This window comes from Podarcis raffonei, chromosome 1, assembly GCF_027172205.1.
Source record: "Podarcis raffonei isolate rPodRaf1 chromosome 1, rPodRaf1.pri, whole genome shotgun sequence".
Taxonomy (NCBI): Eukaryota; Metazoa; Chordata; class Lepidosauria; order Squamata; family Lacertidae; genus Podarcis; species Podarcis raffonei.
The window spans coordinates 22259208-22275818 of record NC_070602.1 but is presented as its reverse complement, the minus strand read 5'-3'; the positions used below and the strand labels follow the sequence as shown (position 1 = coordinate 22275818).

The 16611-nt window shown below is 46.8% G+C and overlaps 1 long non-coding RNA gene across 1 annotated transcript; it reads right to left on the bottom strand.

The window, feature by feature from the left end:
- On the bottom strand, positions 1-10375 carry LOC128402422 (uncharacterized). The gene is made up of 2 exons (XR_008327684.1): positions 10326-10375; positions 1-173 (listed from the first exon to the last, which is right to left on the bottom strand). It is a non-coding gene; the product is annotated as an uncharacterized LOC128402422 (long non-coding RNA).
- Positions 10376-16611: the final 6236 nt, after the last annotated feature.

The window sequence follows — 16611 nt, the reverse complement described above, 5'->3', positions numbered from 1 at the left end:
GTCTCCACCCCCATCGTTCAGCCCGGACACTGAGATCCAGCACCGAGGGCCTTCTGGCGGTTCCCTCATTGCGAGAAGTGAGGCTACAGGGAACCAGACAGAGGGCCTTCTCGGTAGTGGCGCCCGCCCTGTGGAACGCCCTCCCATCAGATGTCAAAGAGATAAATAATTACCTGACATTCAGAAGACATCTTAAGGCAGCCCTGTTCAGGGAAGTTTTTAATATGTAACGCTGTACTGTTTTTAACACTGATTGGGAGCCGCCCAGAGTGGCTGGGGAAACTCAGCCAGATGGGCGGGGTATAAATAATAAATTATTATTATTATTATATAACAAACTTAGCACAACAGAGTTTGCACAACTGCTGCTGCTTCCAGGTATCTGGCTGGCCACTGTGGGAAACAGAAGGTTGGGCTAAATCAGGGGTAGGCAAGGCTTACCTTGACTGGGCTGGTTCACTGCCGCGAAGCCCCCTCCGTGGGCTGGATTGTGGGTGCGCATGAGTGTGTGCACTCGCTATTTCTGGCATCTGCGCAGAGGCAATTTTCAGTGTCTGCACATGCAAAGATGTGATTTCCAGCACCACGAAAGTGAGTCCCCCCCGCCCTGTTGCGCCAGTTTAGTGCAGCGCTCAGGGACTTGCTGAGCAGACGGCTCAGTTCGGGGGTGGCTCAGGGGCCAGTAAAACAACCCCCGTGGGCCGCTTGTGACCCATGGGCCTTAGGTTGCCGACCCCTGGACTAAATGGACCTTTGGCTTGGTCCTGTCAAGCAGAAGTTGCTTATGTTGTTCACAAACCCTCCAAGTGTCCCTATTTTCCAGGTGTCCTTGATTTAGAGAAGCCGTCTTGGTTTCATCCCAGAATGTCCCGCTTTTCCTTAGGATGTCCCTATTTTCACTGGAGAAATGTTGGACGGTATAGAGTTACCCAACTCCTGAGCCTTCGGAAGGCAATCCTGTATAGAGAAGGGGTTTTTTTTAATGTTTAATGTTTTATTATGTTTATATAAATGTTGAAAGCTGCCCAGAGTGGCTGGGGCAACCCAGTAAGATGTTCGGGGTATAAATAGTAAAATTCTCACTATGGAATGGGATGTCCCTATTTTCATCCGAGAAATGTTGGAGGGTATGTCGGTACCTCTATGCAGTTGACATTTCAGGTAAACGAGCACAGTTCAATTGTCTAGGACACTTTAGTGACAAGCAATAATGAGTAGTCAGAAATCTTTTCTGCTTTGTTCTCTCTTGCAGAAGTGGTCTCTTTGCTCTTGGCCTCCAATCCTATTTACCGTCTCCCATTAGAAAGCTAACTAAGAGATTAAAAGGAGAGATTACTTTAGAGGTACGTTTCAGGGTTAAGAATCCAGTCCAGTTCTATTTTAGCATTATCCTGTTGAGGTCTTGAAGGACTTTGATTATCAGGGAGCTTTAGAAACCAGATTTTCCAAAAACTTCATCCCATACGACATTTAAACATGGCCTTTTACCCAGGTTTGTTCATGTGAGGCCTGAATGGAGGGTACACATGTGCGCATAGAAACCTCTTGCCTTTGTGTGCTGGGAAAGGACAGGTTGTACAGAGGTAGGGTTGCCATATTCCAAAGAGCAAAAAAGAGGACACATTTGTAGGTGGGATGGGGAGGGGAGAGGAAGAAAAATAGTAGTAATAATAATATGTGTGCAGGTGGATTGAAATATTTAATAATGGTATTAAAAATGGACATGACATGCCCTCTAACATTTTGTGAGAAAAATTCAGGCAACCCGCCCCCACCCCCAATCTCTGTTGCTTGCTCCCTCCCTGCCCCTGCTTGCCTGCCTGCTCACCCCCTCCTTCCCTCCCCCCTCTTCCCTTTGCTGGCTTCAACCCAGTGGCGGAGGAAGGGGAAGTTGCGGCCCGGGTGTCATGACTGGGGGGGGCAGGCAGACAAAATGAGTTTTTTTAAAAGCGCTCACGAAACTTTTAAGGAGTGATGTGGTGGTTTAGGCCCCTGTAGGTTCCGCGCTGCCTGAAATGGCAGTGTGGGACTTGTGTCTGCCTACTGGCTCTCCCTCAGCTGCCCTACAGCTGGGGGGAGGCAGCGAAGAAGAAGAAGTAGAAGAAGAGTTTGGATTTGATATCCTGCTTTATCACCACCCGAAGGAGTCTCAAAGCGGCTAACATTCTCCTTTCCCTTCCTCCCCCACAACAAACACTCTGTGAGGTGAGTGGGGCTGAGAGACTTCAGAGAAGTGTGACTAGCCCAAGGTCACCCAGCAGCTGCATGTGGAGGAGCGGGGAATTGAACCCGGTTCACCAGATTATGAGTCTACCGCTCTTAACCACTACACCACACTGGCTCTCTACACTACACCACAGAGAGGCTCCAAGCACTGGAGAGGCTTGCCAAGCCCCCATGGACAGATCACCCCGCCCCTGGCTGCAGGACACGCCCCCACACCAGGCACCCAACCAGCTAGCTACGCCGCTGCTTCAACCTCCTGCTCACGGAACGCTGCGTCTCCAGACAGAAGCAGCACAAGTCCTAGCATGGCCCTGGTAATAATGGTACAAAAAAATTAAAAGCTGGACATTTTGCAAAATGTGAAAATCCGGATGTATGGCAACCCTATACAGAGGTAAGAGTCTCATGTATTGCCATACATCCACTTTTTGCTCAAGCCCACACCGCCATGTGATAGCAGGAAGGTTGCCTGCAAACAGGACTGGATTAACCATGAAGAGTATATCAGCCCTGTGAAATTAGCTAAAATGTATAAAGTAAGTAATAAATGTTGGGAATGTAAAGAAAAGGAAGGAACTTTTTATCATGTGGTGGGAATGTAAAAAAGTGAAAAACTTCTGGGAAATGATATATAATGAGATGAAAAAGATGCTGAAATATACATTTATTAAGAAACCAGAAGCATTTTTGCTTGGCATTGTAGGAGAGGATAATTAATAGACAGGATTGTAAGCTGTTTTTATATGCAGTGACTGCAGCAAGAATATTATTGGCACAAAAATGGAAGCAAGAAGAATTACCGATGAAAGAAGAATGGAGGATGAAATTAATGGACTATGCAGAATTAGATAAATTAACAGGAAGGATTCGAAACCTGCGGGATCAGAGATTCTTAGAAGACAGGAGTAAATATATGAATTATTTGAAAAGCAATTGTAATGAACAGATTATGCTTGTAGGACTGCAAGAAGTTCTGTAAGGAGGACTATTTGAAATATTACAAGAAAGATTATGAAGAGAATTATTAGTTAATGATAATTAAGAGTAATAGAGAAATTAAGAAGGTTGTTGATGGAAGTCTAAAATATTGTATAAGATAAGAAGTTATGTTAAATGATTGTTGGAAATTATATGTTAAAAAAAACCAGTAAAAATGTATAAAACAAAAACCATGAAGCAAAATTAAGCAGGTGCTTAATGGTCACCAATTGCTCAGCTGAGCACTCATTTTCTCAGTTGGAAAAAACCCCCAAGAGAACAACTATGCAAGAAGGCAGGCTGGATGCCTTATCTCTATTAAGTATAGAAGCAGATGTGTTGCACAAGATTAGTTTTGAGGATCTGATCAAAGACTTCGCAGTTAGAAAAAGCTGGAGAAATATAAACAAAGTGGAAGTATTTAAAAAAGAGCATTATTTTTCCATTTGCTGTCGGCTTTGCTTTGTTTCAAAAAATAATAATTTGTGGTTTATTAAGTGTTTAGGTTTTGAATTAGATATATATGGGGGCACGAAAATCTTTTAAAATCTTCCTTCAAAGGAAAGCAGCCTTCAGGCTGAAAAAGATTGCCCTTTGCTTGTATTAAGTATTCAGGCCCCATCTGCATTTAAAGCGGTATCGTACCAGAAGTACCAAAGAATCCTTGGGGCTGTAGTCTGTGAAAGGTGCAACAGTAGAATAAACTAGGCACATAAACTAGCAGCCAGCCTGCCAACACATGCGGTTCTCTGACCCAGTAATGTCATGCAAAAGTATTAAGTGAAAATAAAAATGTGTATATGGGTGAAAACATACAGAAATACATTATATTAGGGAACACAGAATTATGAAGGAAAGTACATTAGGAGAAATGTGTACATTAGGACAAATTTGCACTAAGGTGCTGATTAATTTTCATTCGAAAGCTGATGTGAAAATTTGGAGAACTGAAGACAAGGGGGAAGAAAGAGGAATTGAGAGAAACTGAAATTGACTGAATTTGCTCATCCCCCTCTTATTATTTTAGAATAGACAAGATTTCCTTAGGCAATCTATTGTTCCAAAATATCAAAAAATGAATTGCTCCCAGTGCCTTTTTGTACAATAGCAAAACGTGGTCACAGCCAGTCAGTTCTTTCAAAATTGCCAGCAGCTTAGCGTGATTATAACGTATCAGATTTTCCTACCCCATTAATCAAGCAGCAGCCATCTTTAGATCTTTCCAATATTTAGCTGTCAGCCTTTGGGTTCCAGCCAAGAAACTACTGCATGTCAGTTGAAATGTTAGCTGGTCTAAATACAAACAGCACCACACTGTCACATTTTGCTAGACTGGATCAGTGAGATCCTGAGATGTAGCCGGTTTTTGTCTTGCATGCTTGTAGTAGGAAGCCCCCAACTCAGCAAACTCACCACTATTGTTCTGCTCTAGGTGCCCCTACTTGACCAACCTTAAAATCAGCCCCATACAGAATGGATTAGTCCAGTTTGGGGAGGAGGCTGGAGAAACCTATGTCTATGTATAGAATAAAAAAATTCCTTCCAGCAGCACCTTAGAGACCAACTAAGTTTGTTATTGGTATGAGTTTTCATGTGCATGCACACTTCTTCAGATACACTGAAACAGAAGTCACCAGACCCTTATATATAGTGAGAGGGTGAGGAGGGGTATTACTCAGAAGGGTGGTGGGAATGGGTGATTGGCTGATAGGTGTGATAAACCTGTTGACGACTGTTAATGACTGCAATTGGTCTTACAGGAAAAAGCAAGGGGTGAGATGGCTAAAATTGTCTAGATGTATGTATAGAAACGCTTGAGTTTTGCATGGCTGAAATGTAACCTTAAGAGTTGCATCCATTGGTTGTCTCACTTTTGCCCCACTTACCGCTGGGATGCAGCCCCCTCAAAGAAAAGGGGAATGCAGCCTGTGTAGAGCGGGTGGTCTAAACCATGGAGCCTCTTGGACTTGCTGACTGGAAGATTGGCAGTTCAAATCCACTAGACAGTGGTGAGCTCCCGTTGCTCTGTCTCAGCTTTTGCCAACCTAGCAGTTCGAAAGCACACTAGTGCAAGCAGATAAATAGGTATTGCTGTGGTGGGAAAGTAAACAGTATTTCCATGCGCTCTGGCAGTCATCACGGTGTCCCATTGCGCCAGAAGTGGTTTAGAGAGCCAGCCAGCGTGGTGTAGTGGTTAAGAGCAGTGGACTCGTAATCTGGGGAACCGGGTTCACTTCCCCGTTCCTCCACATGCAGCTGCTGGGCGACCTTGGGCTAGTCACACTTCTCTGAAGTCTCTCAGCCCCACTCACCTCACAGAGTGTTTGTTGTGGGGGAGGAAGGGAAAGGAGATTGTTAGCTGCTTTGAGACTCCTTAAGGGGAGTGAAAGGCGGGATATCAATTCCAAACTCTTCCTCCTCCTCCACCACCACTTCTTCTTCTTCTTCTTCTTCTTCTTCTTCTTCTTCTTCTTCTTCTTCTTCGTCATGCTGGCCACATGACCCGGAAAGCTGTCCGTGGATAAATGCCGGCTCCTTCAGCCTGAAGCGAGATGAGCGCCGCAACCCCATAGTTGCCTTTGACTGGACTTAACCGTCCAGGGGTCATTTACCTTTTTCAGCCCTTAAGCTGAATGAGGCTCTCCACCTCTGATTTAGATGTTCATAAAATCATAAAGTTGGAAGGGACCAAGAGGGTCATCTAGTTCAACCCCCTGCAATGCAGGAATCTTTTTGCTCGAACCTATTACCCTGCAATGAAGAGTCTCCTGCTCTACCAACTGAGCTATCCTAGCACTCTCTTTGAGCGGATATGGTTCACAGCAGCACCCTATAGCGCAACTGCCAGGGGTCCAAGGTGAAATCCAATGCCCTTTTAAAATGTGTTGGGGAGGTGGGGTAATTGGGTTGTTTTTGTTTTTATTATGTATTTTGTGTTTTCATATTGAGACAATTGGACCGTAATAAATAATGTGTGTGTGATATTGTGATTTTATGTTGTAACCGCCCTGAGACCTGCTTGTATAGGATGGTGTACAAATTTAATAAATCATCATCACCATCATCACTGAATGTCCTTCCCTAAAACTGGCCCCATAGCTAAAAGAGATCTGCAGTGCCTCCCCTCCCAGGCCACTAAGTCAGTGATGCCATGGCCAATAGTATTGAAAGCCCTCTCCTGATAACGTCATCCATCTGAGTACCATGAAACCAGCTGCATTTCCCGCATGTCCAATTCTTGGCTTTGCTTCTGCTTCAGAAGAAATTCATCAGCACACTCGTTTGGCAGATTGCCATCGTGTTGTGTGTTTCATTTACCATTCAGCCTTTGCAAGCTGCTTGCTGCAGGCTTTTAAGTCTTTTGGATCCTTGATTGAACCTTGCTGGGTTTGTAGCCTGTTCAGTGACAGTAACATGCATCCCCTCTAGCAGTGTGCAAATGAGACGTGACCTCTTGCAAGCTGAAACCTAAGCAGGGATGCAAAACATTTTTATTTATTTTTTGACAGAGCTCCCTGGTCTGCTAGTTTTCCAAGAAGCAGAGGATCATGGGAGAATATTAAATGACCAAGATACATGACAGGACAGGGGCAAAGTTTTGTAATGAAAGGTGGTTTCTTTAGGAAAGTATCTTCTTCTTTTCCCCCAAGCAGGGTTTTGAACCTTGGGAGCACAGCATGAAGGTAGAGAGGGCAGCTCATTAACATAAGCCTGAGCTCGTTAGCAGCTTACTGCTAATTTGTTCAGATAGCTAGAGAGAGTAGATGCTAGTGACCCTGATACAGCTCTGAAGACTTGACATCCACAGTGCAGTCTAAATTACAATGAGCTCTCATTTCTAGGTGCATTCTATGTCACAGCTCGTTTTCACTTTAATATACCCACACACTCACTCTGGAATAAGGCAATAAGTCTGAGGAATAAGTCTGAGGAACTGAGGCACATAGTGGTGATGAGAAACAAAGTTCTAGGAGTAGTAGACCCCCCCCCAAAAAAAATTAATCACCAGGCATCCGCTCAAATAGCTCAAATGTGAAACTGCTGCTCTTCTAACAGAAATATGTAGTTCCTCCCCAAGGTCATCCTTCATACCTGAAGACTAGAAAGTGCCCAAGGTGACACCATTTTTAACAAGGGACGCAGATGGTGGAGGGACGCGAGTGGGTTAAACCACAGAGCCTAGGACTTGCCTAGGACTAGGACTCAGAAGGTCGGCAGTTTGAATCCCCGTGACGGGGTGAGCTCCCGTTGCTCAGTCCCTGCTCCTGCCAACCTAGCAGTTTGAAAGCATGTCAAAAGCGCAAGTAGATAAATAGGTACCGCTCCGGCAGGAAGGTAAACGGCGTTTCTGTGCGCTGCTCTGGTTTGCCAGAAGCGGCTTAGTCATGCTGGCCACGTGACCCGGAAGCTGTACGCCGGCTCCCTCGGCCAATAAAGCGAGATGAGCGCCACAACCCCAGAGTTTGCCACGACTGGACCTAATTGTCAAGGGTCCCTTTACCTTTACCTTTACAGCAAATTCCAGTCAGTTAGCTTAACGTCTCTCCCAGGAAAACTGGTTGAAAGCATTGTTAAAGATAAAATCACCAAGCCTATAGAAGAATAAGTCTTGTTGAAGCAGAATCAGCATGGCTTCTGCAAGGATTAGTCCTGTCTCGCTAACCTCTTAGAATATTTTACTGCTGTTACTATTATGTCCTGTGCTGCCCCCAAAGAAACTTAAAAACTGTGTTTCAACAGTGGCTTTGAAGATAGAAAAAATGACAGATTCTTTCCCCATGGGAAATACTCTGCAAGATGCCACAGTGATCTCTCCCACCCCCATGTTTTTCAACATATATAAGAAGGCACTGTGTGAGATTGTCTGAGGATTTAGGGGTAAGGTATGAGTAGAATAGCACCCAACTTTTATTTCTCCTTCTCTTTAGAGCCAAGTATGAGGCTGGAGTCCATGAACTGGGGTTAGCAATGGGCTGAATAAGGATGAACAAGCTTAAGTCAATTATTGATGGGAGATGTCCCAATTGGCTTTAGAGTTGCTGGGTTGCCCGTTTTGGAGGGAATTACCTCCACATACACAAAAAAAGGCTCACGGCTAGGGCGACATTTCTGCATTTTTAGGTGCAGGTGGCATTTGTGGCCAGGAACAGTTGTTGCTGTTCTTTGCCCAGGAAGGGCTGATCAGCAGGTGAATGAGATGGTTGGAGGGGCTGCTCAGTAAAGATGGACAGAATCTGATCTGTTTAATTTATGCTGGTGCTCAGTCATAAGTCCCAGTCTGCCCCACTTCGTGTGGATTTTTGTTTTAAGAATGTGTGAGAATTTTGCATTTAAATTGTATGCATTATTATATGTGTTTTTGAATGCATGTTGCCAAAATAGCTATTTTCTCATGTGCTTTCCCATAAAATACCGTATTTTTCGCCCCATAGGACGCACTTTTTCCCCTCCAAAAATGAATGTTTCCCTTTTTCTAAGGGGAAATCCCTTATTCCGAATAGGAATTTCCCTTTAAAAAAGGGAAACGTTGACAGCTATGCTCAGGAGCCTTCTTATGGCAGCCTCTCATCCTTTTTCAAACACCTTCCCTTGTGGAGTGTTCCATCAGCCTCATCTCCCCTCTCCTTGGGAGTCCTCCAGGCAGCCGCTGCTGCAACCCCAATCTCTGAGCTGCCCCCTCCAGCGCCACAGAGAGGGGCCTCCTCACACTGCCCCACGGGCCTGGGACTTGTCTGCCCATTCCCAACAGCAAGGGCTGGCTGGCTGGGTTCCCTCGCCTGCTTACTTGCATACTCTCAGTCCGCCTCAGCTCCTGGCAACCAGCACACCCAGAGGCACCACTTGCCTGCAGAGCTTGTAGCCAGGGTTGCTGCAACAAACAGTTGTACAAAGCTTTGGGATGCAGAGACACAAGAGGGCATCAGAGGAGGAAGGAAAGGAAAGAAGAACAGAGGCCAGTGTTCCCCGTGGCACCCCTGACCATCATTCAAAGCACCCCAGGGTGCCACGGCACACTGGTTGAAAACCACTGATGTTAGCTATGATGCAAAACTAGAGAAGTGCACAATCCAATCAGGAGTTCCATCCCCTTCTCCAAGCAAGTTTGTTATCATTGGATTCAATCAGGCCTCTTCAGTGTCAGTACTTGCTCACAAGTGAGAAGATTACCATGGTTGAGTAGCAACCAGGGGCCAGGAGCTCCTGGTGACAGGCTTCCTGCAGAGGTGTCAGCCTCAGCAGTTCTGGGACCATACAACCCGGGCACCAATCCTGGGGATCAGGATATTTCAGGGCATAGTTTTCTTACTTAATCTTTTGCTTAGTTCACCCTAAGACCCTTCTTTCCTCTTTCCTCAGGCTCCTCCAATGCTCTGCTTATGATTTCCGATGCAGCCCTGCATGGCTTTTCCAGCTGTCCAGACAGGCAACGCAACACTTTCTTCTGCCATTTCAGTCAGAGATCCAAATGAGTTACTTCATCCGCCAATACGCTGATGCAGGCGAAGTGGTGCTGTTGCTAATACATCCTCTTCATTAGGCAAGTCAGTGGAGTCTTCTGTCGTTTCGTTGTAAAGCACAGCTGTAATTAAGTATGCTACACTTTGCGATGGGATTTGTTAGGCAATGAAAGATGGGCTGTGGATCAAGTGAGACAGAGTTTATAGCAAAAGGGATCATCTTAGATTATTAGCGGCAGGAGAATCTGTACAGAATGAGGAGCAGCCAGAGGTTTTGTTAAGCGTAAGGCGAGTCTGCTTGAGCGGGATCTGCAGGGGGTCAGTTCAAAAACCAGTCAAGTTTTTTTCTGTTACCTCTAATCAGGGCCGTCTTTAGCATATGTGCCACCGGGGTGCAAAGATCCACCCAGCACCCCCAAATTTAGTTTAGCCGCCCCAAATTTAATTTTATTGAGCTATTTTTGGGAGGGGGAAAGCCAAAGTTTTTGAGTTTTTTTGGGGGGGGAATCACTCACCTGTAGCAATGATGCAGTGGAAGAAACTGCTTTTGTTTCCTGACTCATTGGGAATATTTGAAGCTGTGGAGTAACAGAACAACAGGAGGGGGCAGGGACTTTTGCTCCATTGCTTTTCACTGCCACCAATCGAGAGGGACAGATATACAGTGGTGCCCCGCAAGACGAATGCCTCGCAAAACGAAAAACCCGCAAGACGAAAGGGTTTTTCGGTTTTTGCGTCGCTTCGCAAGACGGATTTCCCTATGGGCTTGCTTCGCAAGACAAAAACGTCTTGCGAGTTTGTTCACTTTTTTCCTAAAGCCGTTTGAAGAGGCGCAGTTGCGACGGACCGTGCTTCGCAAGACGAAAAACATCGCAAGACGAAAAGACTCGCGGAACGAATTATTTTCATCTTGCAAGGCACCACTGTACAGTAGGTATACATTTGGAGCCCCCAGAATTCGGCGCCTGGGTGCCCCGCACCCCTTGCACCCCCGGGTAAAGATGGCCCTGCCTCCAGGAGTTGCTGGACTGCAACTAACATCATTCTTGGCCAGTAGCCCTGCTGGCTGAGGCTGATGGGATCTGTAGTTTAACAACACCAGAAGGGGCAACAACAGTCTCCCACCTTGCAATACAATGGCAAGAAGCAGGTTATGTTCCAGATCAGTGGCAGTCAGAGCCTAAGAAAGGACAGTTGCCACATGATGCTTATTTCATAGGCAGAAAGGTGTATTGGGTTAGGTCACAGCGGTTCTCAAGCTGTGGATCGCCAGATGTTGTTGAACTACAACTCCCATTATCCCTGAGCTCTGGCCTTGCTAGCTAGGGGTGATGGGAGTTGTGGTTCAACAACATCTAGGGACCCACAGGTTGAGAAAGGCTGGGTTAGAAGGAGATGATTAGATTTCATAGATTTCATAGAATCATAGAGTTAGAAGGAACCCTGAGGATCATCTAGTCCAACCCCTTGCAATGCAGGAATATGCAGCTGTCCCTTACAGGGATCGAACCTGCAACCTTGGCATTATCTGCACCACAATCTCACCAACTGAGCTATTTATATGTGGGTCCCCCCCTCCCCCATAAGGGCAGTGTGAAAAGAGGGGAAGGTGGCCAGGTTGTCTGCACTCATTTCAATTTCATTCTGGTAAACAGGTTGCACAGGTTTTTGCATTGTTTCAAAAACCTGACTGACCAGATGCATACAACACAGGAAGCAATATAAACCACTTCCAGTTTTCTTTAATAAATGACTCTGCAGCCAGACTGCAGTTGTAGACCTTCTATCCACTGGAAACTGGTTGTTAGTATCAGTTCACTATAGATGTAGGTTTCCTTTCACTTCAAAAGGCAAAAGTGCCTTATCCACACAGACCTAAACAAAGCCAGCATCCTCGGTGCATATTTTGCAGAGCTTCTGGTTCTATGCAGCAGCTGACAATCCCCTGACACTATTACAAGCAGTGTCATTATGGCTGTCAGCTTTAATTAAATGCACTCCCGTTTCTGTGACAGCCTGAATCCTGTTCCTGAACCAGCTATAATTCAATATGTGGCCGGGTTTCATCAGAAAGGTTCTCTGGATTATTATCAGGGTCGGCCCAAGACTTTCCTGCCTGAGGTGAAGAACAAGATGGGGCCCAGCCCCCGCCAATTCTATGTACAGAAGTTAACTAGGCTGTCAGTTCACAGTTTGACAAGGAGTGTCCTTCATCTCCAGCTCACCTGAGAGCAGCAGATTTGGGCTCCATCTGCACTACATTTAAATACTTCTTACACCACTTCAAGCAGTCCCATCTTTGTGTAAGTGAGGGGGGTGAAGAGACAATGACAGGCCCTTCAAGTGCCCCTATTTTCCAGGGACAGTCCTGGATTTACAGAAGCCATCCTGGTTTCTGATTCGATCCCGGAATGTCCCTCTTTTCTTTAGGATGTCCCTGTTTTCATTGCAGAAATGTTGGAAGGTATGGAGTTATGCGACCCCCAAGCCAAGGAGATAAGTAACTATATGTCAGGGAACTGCCATGATGGCAGAGGAAACAGCAGGTTGTTTGTGGAGCACATCTTCAGGCTGCATGGGGCTCCCTCGAGGGTCATCTCAGATCGCAGGAAACAATTTACTTCCCGGTTCTGGAGGAAGCTCATGAGCTTGCTACAGGTCGAGGTGGGCTTCTCGACGGCGAGACACCCGGAAACCAACGGGCAAGCAGAAAGAGCGAACAGTATACTCCAGCAATACCTACGCTGCTACGTCAGCGAGAGACAGAACGATTGGGTAGAGAAACTAGCGCTGGCTGAATTTGCGTACAATAACGCTGAACATGTGTCCACGGGAATGAGCCCGTTCATGGCCAATTATGGGTGTCACCCCAGGGCCTTCCCGGGGAGGGGGGAGGAAGGATGGAGTGTACCTGCGGCAGAGCAGTTTGTGGAAGAAATGGAGGCCTTGCACCAGCAACTCAAGATGAACTTGGAGCGGGCCAAGGAAGTTTACAAGAGGCAGGCAGACAAGCACCGTCGGGAGGGGGAGGCCATACGGGTGGGAGACCGAGTGTGGTTGTCCACCCAAGGGTTACCCTTTAAGGGAGGGTGCAAGAAGTTGCAGCCGAGGCGGCTGGGACCTTTTGAGGTAACACAGCAGGTGAACCCCGTGGCATTCAAGCTCAAGTTGCCTGACAGCATGAAGATACATCCGGTGTTCCATAGGTCCCTACTCACACCGTACAGGGAGGGGCGGGAATTTCCGGGGCGGGAGGGAGGAGTCACCACCCACCCGCAGGTAGAGGAGAGGGAACACCACAACCAAGCCATGGAAATACTCGATTCAAGGTGGCGAGGACGCCAGGTGGAGTATTTGGTAGCTTGGGAGGGAGAACCCAGGTCAGAAAACACGTGGGTTCCCACGGAGGCAATCAATGACGGGTATCTTGTGGAGGAGTTCCACAGCCTGTTCCCAGATAAACCAAAACCACTAGCGAGATTCTGGGAGGAAGAATTTGGAACCACAGACGACGAAGAGGACTTTGTGGGTTTTCCTGCCTCTGAAGAGGAGGGAGGGGAGGTGTCAGAGGGAGAAGAATCAGACTGGGAGGCCCACCCCGTGGGAAGAGATCGGAGCGGGTGGGAAGCGGGTTTTGAATCCTCAGAGGATGGCGACAGCTCCTTCTGGGGATTCCCCGCATCGTCGGCCGAGGAAAGGGACGAAGTTGGATCAGAAGGTCGGGCCGGGGGTGGAGGGGGTCCTGGGGGGGAGGTGGATGTCAGGGAACTGCCATCGGAGCCAGAGGTGGAGGCAAGGCTCCAGAGCGATGCTGGAGAGGGACCCAGCAGGGAGAGAGGCAGCCCATCTGCTGGGGAAGGAAATCAGCGTAACACCAGGGGTGAAGGGGGGCAGATGGGGGAATCGGCGAAGGGGCTCCAGGACTCCTCGCCGGAGACCAGCAGGGAGAGCACGGGTCCTCCGCTGCCCACACCCACCCTGCGCAGAAGACTTCCGTGCAGGGAGAGTAGGCGGAGACTTGGCGTCAAAGAACTTCTTTGCTGGAAGAAGTTCAAGAAACGCCCACTGACGGATTCTGCCAGCGACTGAAACAGCCACGAAGTGAAGGGCTGTCCAGACAGAAAGGGTTTAACCAGGTAACCTAGCCAGGAGTGGCGGCAACTTACGCACGAGCAACCCCTATAACCATTACACTATACAACCTGTAGAAGACATCTGAAGGCAGCCCTCTATAGGAAAGGGTTTTTTGTTTGTTTAATGTTTAATTATGTTTATACATCTGTTGAAAGACACCCAGAGTGGTGGGGACAACCCAGTCAAATGGGTAGGTTATAAATAATAAAATTATTATTATTATTATTATGGAATAGGACACCCCTATTTTCATCAGAGAAATGTTGGAGGGCACGCAACGATGGGCCTTGGGCCTGATCCAGCAGGCTTTTATGAGGGGGCTGGAGGAAATGTCTTCTATAGAGAGGGAAAATGTTCTGGGTGAGTCTCTGATCACATGGAGGTAATCTCTATTGCAGATGGAGCTACTGCGGATCTCCTCTGTTTGAGAGAGTTGGACCATCCATCAGTTTCAAGAGAAATCAGTGGAAAGTTCCAAACACTTTTATCTGAGGCATAAAACTGTTCTATTTAAGTCTTGTTCCACAAAGAGGGAGGGAGGGAATGAGAGAGAAGCAGAGGAACGTGCTATAACAACTTTTAAAAGAGTGATTAAAATAAAATACCAGAGAGATGTGAACTCCTTCTGATAATCCATCTACGTTTTTTTGTGCAAATATCCTGCTGTGTGTGAGAAGCTGATTCACGTTCCTCTCAAAATACAGCATAGAGGAGGATAAAGCTGCAACAATATGCCATGATTTGTTTTTAAGTCTGCCTTGGCAGCCATGTCACTGTAGCAGGAGGAGTGAAGTATCTAGGCAACCAGCCAGACTTGATGATTAGAAATATGGTGCCTGTAGCCTGATTTAATGAAATCTCTTACAAGGAGACCTTGGCTCATGCCAAGGAAAAATCACAAGCGGAAAAAAGAGAAAAGTAAATATGGTACGTTTCTTGAAATATATCTTCACTGGTGTGCCACCCCAAACAAAGTAGGCGTTGTATAGAGAGATGAGGACATAAACAGTCACAGTACATCTGCTTTAGAGTAAAACTGTGAACAGGATCAATACGGCGGTTGCATTGTGTCAAGAAGAGTGCTGAAGAACTGCTTCTGGCAGAGTCTTTATATGTGAGATGATCGACTTATGCTGACAGATTCTCTTGCTGCCACGTAATAGAAGACAGACTTGACCAGCTTAAGTATAGCAAGGAGCAGGTAGTGACCCCGACATAGAAAGCTGTCAAACCTGCTGGTCCATTTAGCTCAGGCTTATGTACGGTACTTACTGACAGGGGCACTGCAGCGTATCAGAGAAGGAAGATGCCAAGGACTGAAGCCGGGATCTTCTAAATGCAAAGCAGGTGCTCTTGCTACTGAGCTACGGCCCTCCCACTTCTCTCAGAGACATCTCACCTTGTAAGGTGACAGAGATGTTTGCCGTATTTACAGTGGGGTGTTCTGCTGCAAATGCAACATATCAGCGTGCAAGGGAGTGACGCCCACTGCACGCCCCAAAACTATTTGGAAATATCTGCCTGCCCTTTACACTTTATGTACTCCTTCCAAAGAGTTGCAACCAGGAGGTGCTGCATTTCTGTAGTCGGTTTCTCTTGCTTTATTCCTCTGTTAGTCTCGACACCATTCCATCTGCAGGCATTGTCTACTTTTGGGGACCTTTGAGCATATTTGCCAAGTAGAGGAACTTTTGCGAGGAGGAACCAGGCATCAACCTCAACCACACACCAACGCACAGAGACTCATTCATTCTCATCACCACCAGGCAGCAGTTAGTTTCGCTCCTCCTTGATGTGTGATCTTCTTGAAGAGTATTATCAGAGAGACAAGAGTTAACCTTCCCTTCAGGGAAATTACCCCCACCCGTCCAACAATTAGGCTTGAAAATAAGCCTCCTATTAGAGCCAATAGAAAAATCTGTTTTCCACCAGGCCATTGGTTTTTAATTACCTTATCTGTGGCTCCTTTTAGTGGGTAAAGGTAAAGGTAAAGGGACCCCTGACCATTAGGTCCAGTCGTGGCCTACTCTGGGGTTGTGGCGCTCATCTCGCTTTACTGGCCGAGGGAGCCGGCGTGCAGCTTCCGGGTCATGTGGCCAGCATGACTAAGCCACTTCTGGCGAACCAGAGCCGTTTACCTTCCCGCCGGAGCGGTACCTATTTATCTACTTGCACTTTGATGTGCTTTCGAACTGCTAGGTTGGCAGGAGCAGGGACCGAGCAACAGGAGCTCACCCCGTCACGGGGATTCGAACTGCTGACCTTCTGATCGGCAAGTCCTAGGCTCTGTGGTTTAACCCACAGGGCCACCTGCATCCTTTTAGTGGGTAGGATGTTTTAAAAATATATGAAAAATATATGAAGGAGTTTTCCTTTTTTCTGTTTTGTTTTATCCTGGTTTTAATGTACCTGCTTCTTACTCATGGATCAAAGTTGCTTTGAGTTGCTACTACTGTTAATTCTGCACTATCTGCAGCTAGGCACAAGGGTCCCCCCCCCCATACAGAGCATTACAGTAGTCAGAGGGACACAGGTGGCACTGTGGTCTAAACCACTGAGCCTCTTGGGCTTGCCAACTGGAAGATTGGTGGTTCGAATCCCTGCAGTGGGGTGAGCTCCCATTGCTCTGTCCCAGCTTCTGCCAACCTAGCAGTTCGAAAGCACACCAGTGCAAGTAAATAAATAGGTACCACTGTGTTGGGAAGGTCAACGGCGTTTCTGTGCACTCTGGCACCTTTACCTTTACGTTTGCCTAATTGTGATGTTACTAATGTGTGGACTACCATCCATACACTGAACTTTGACTGGTGTTCCA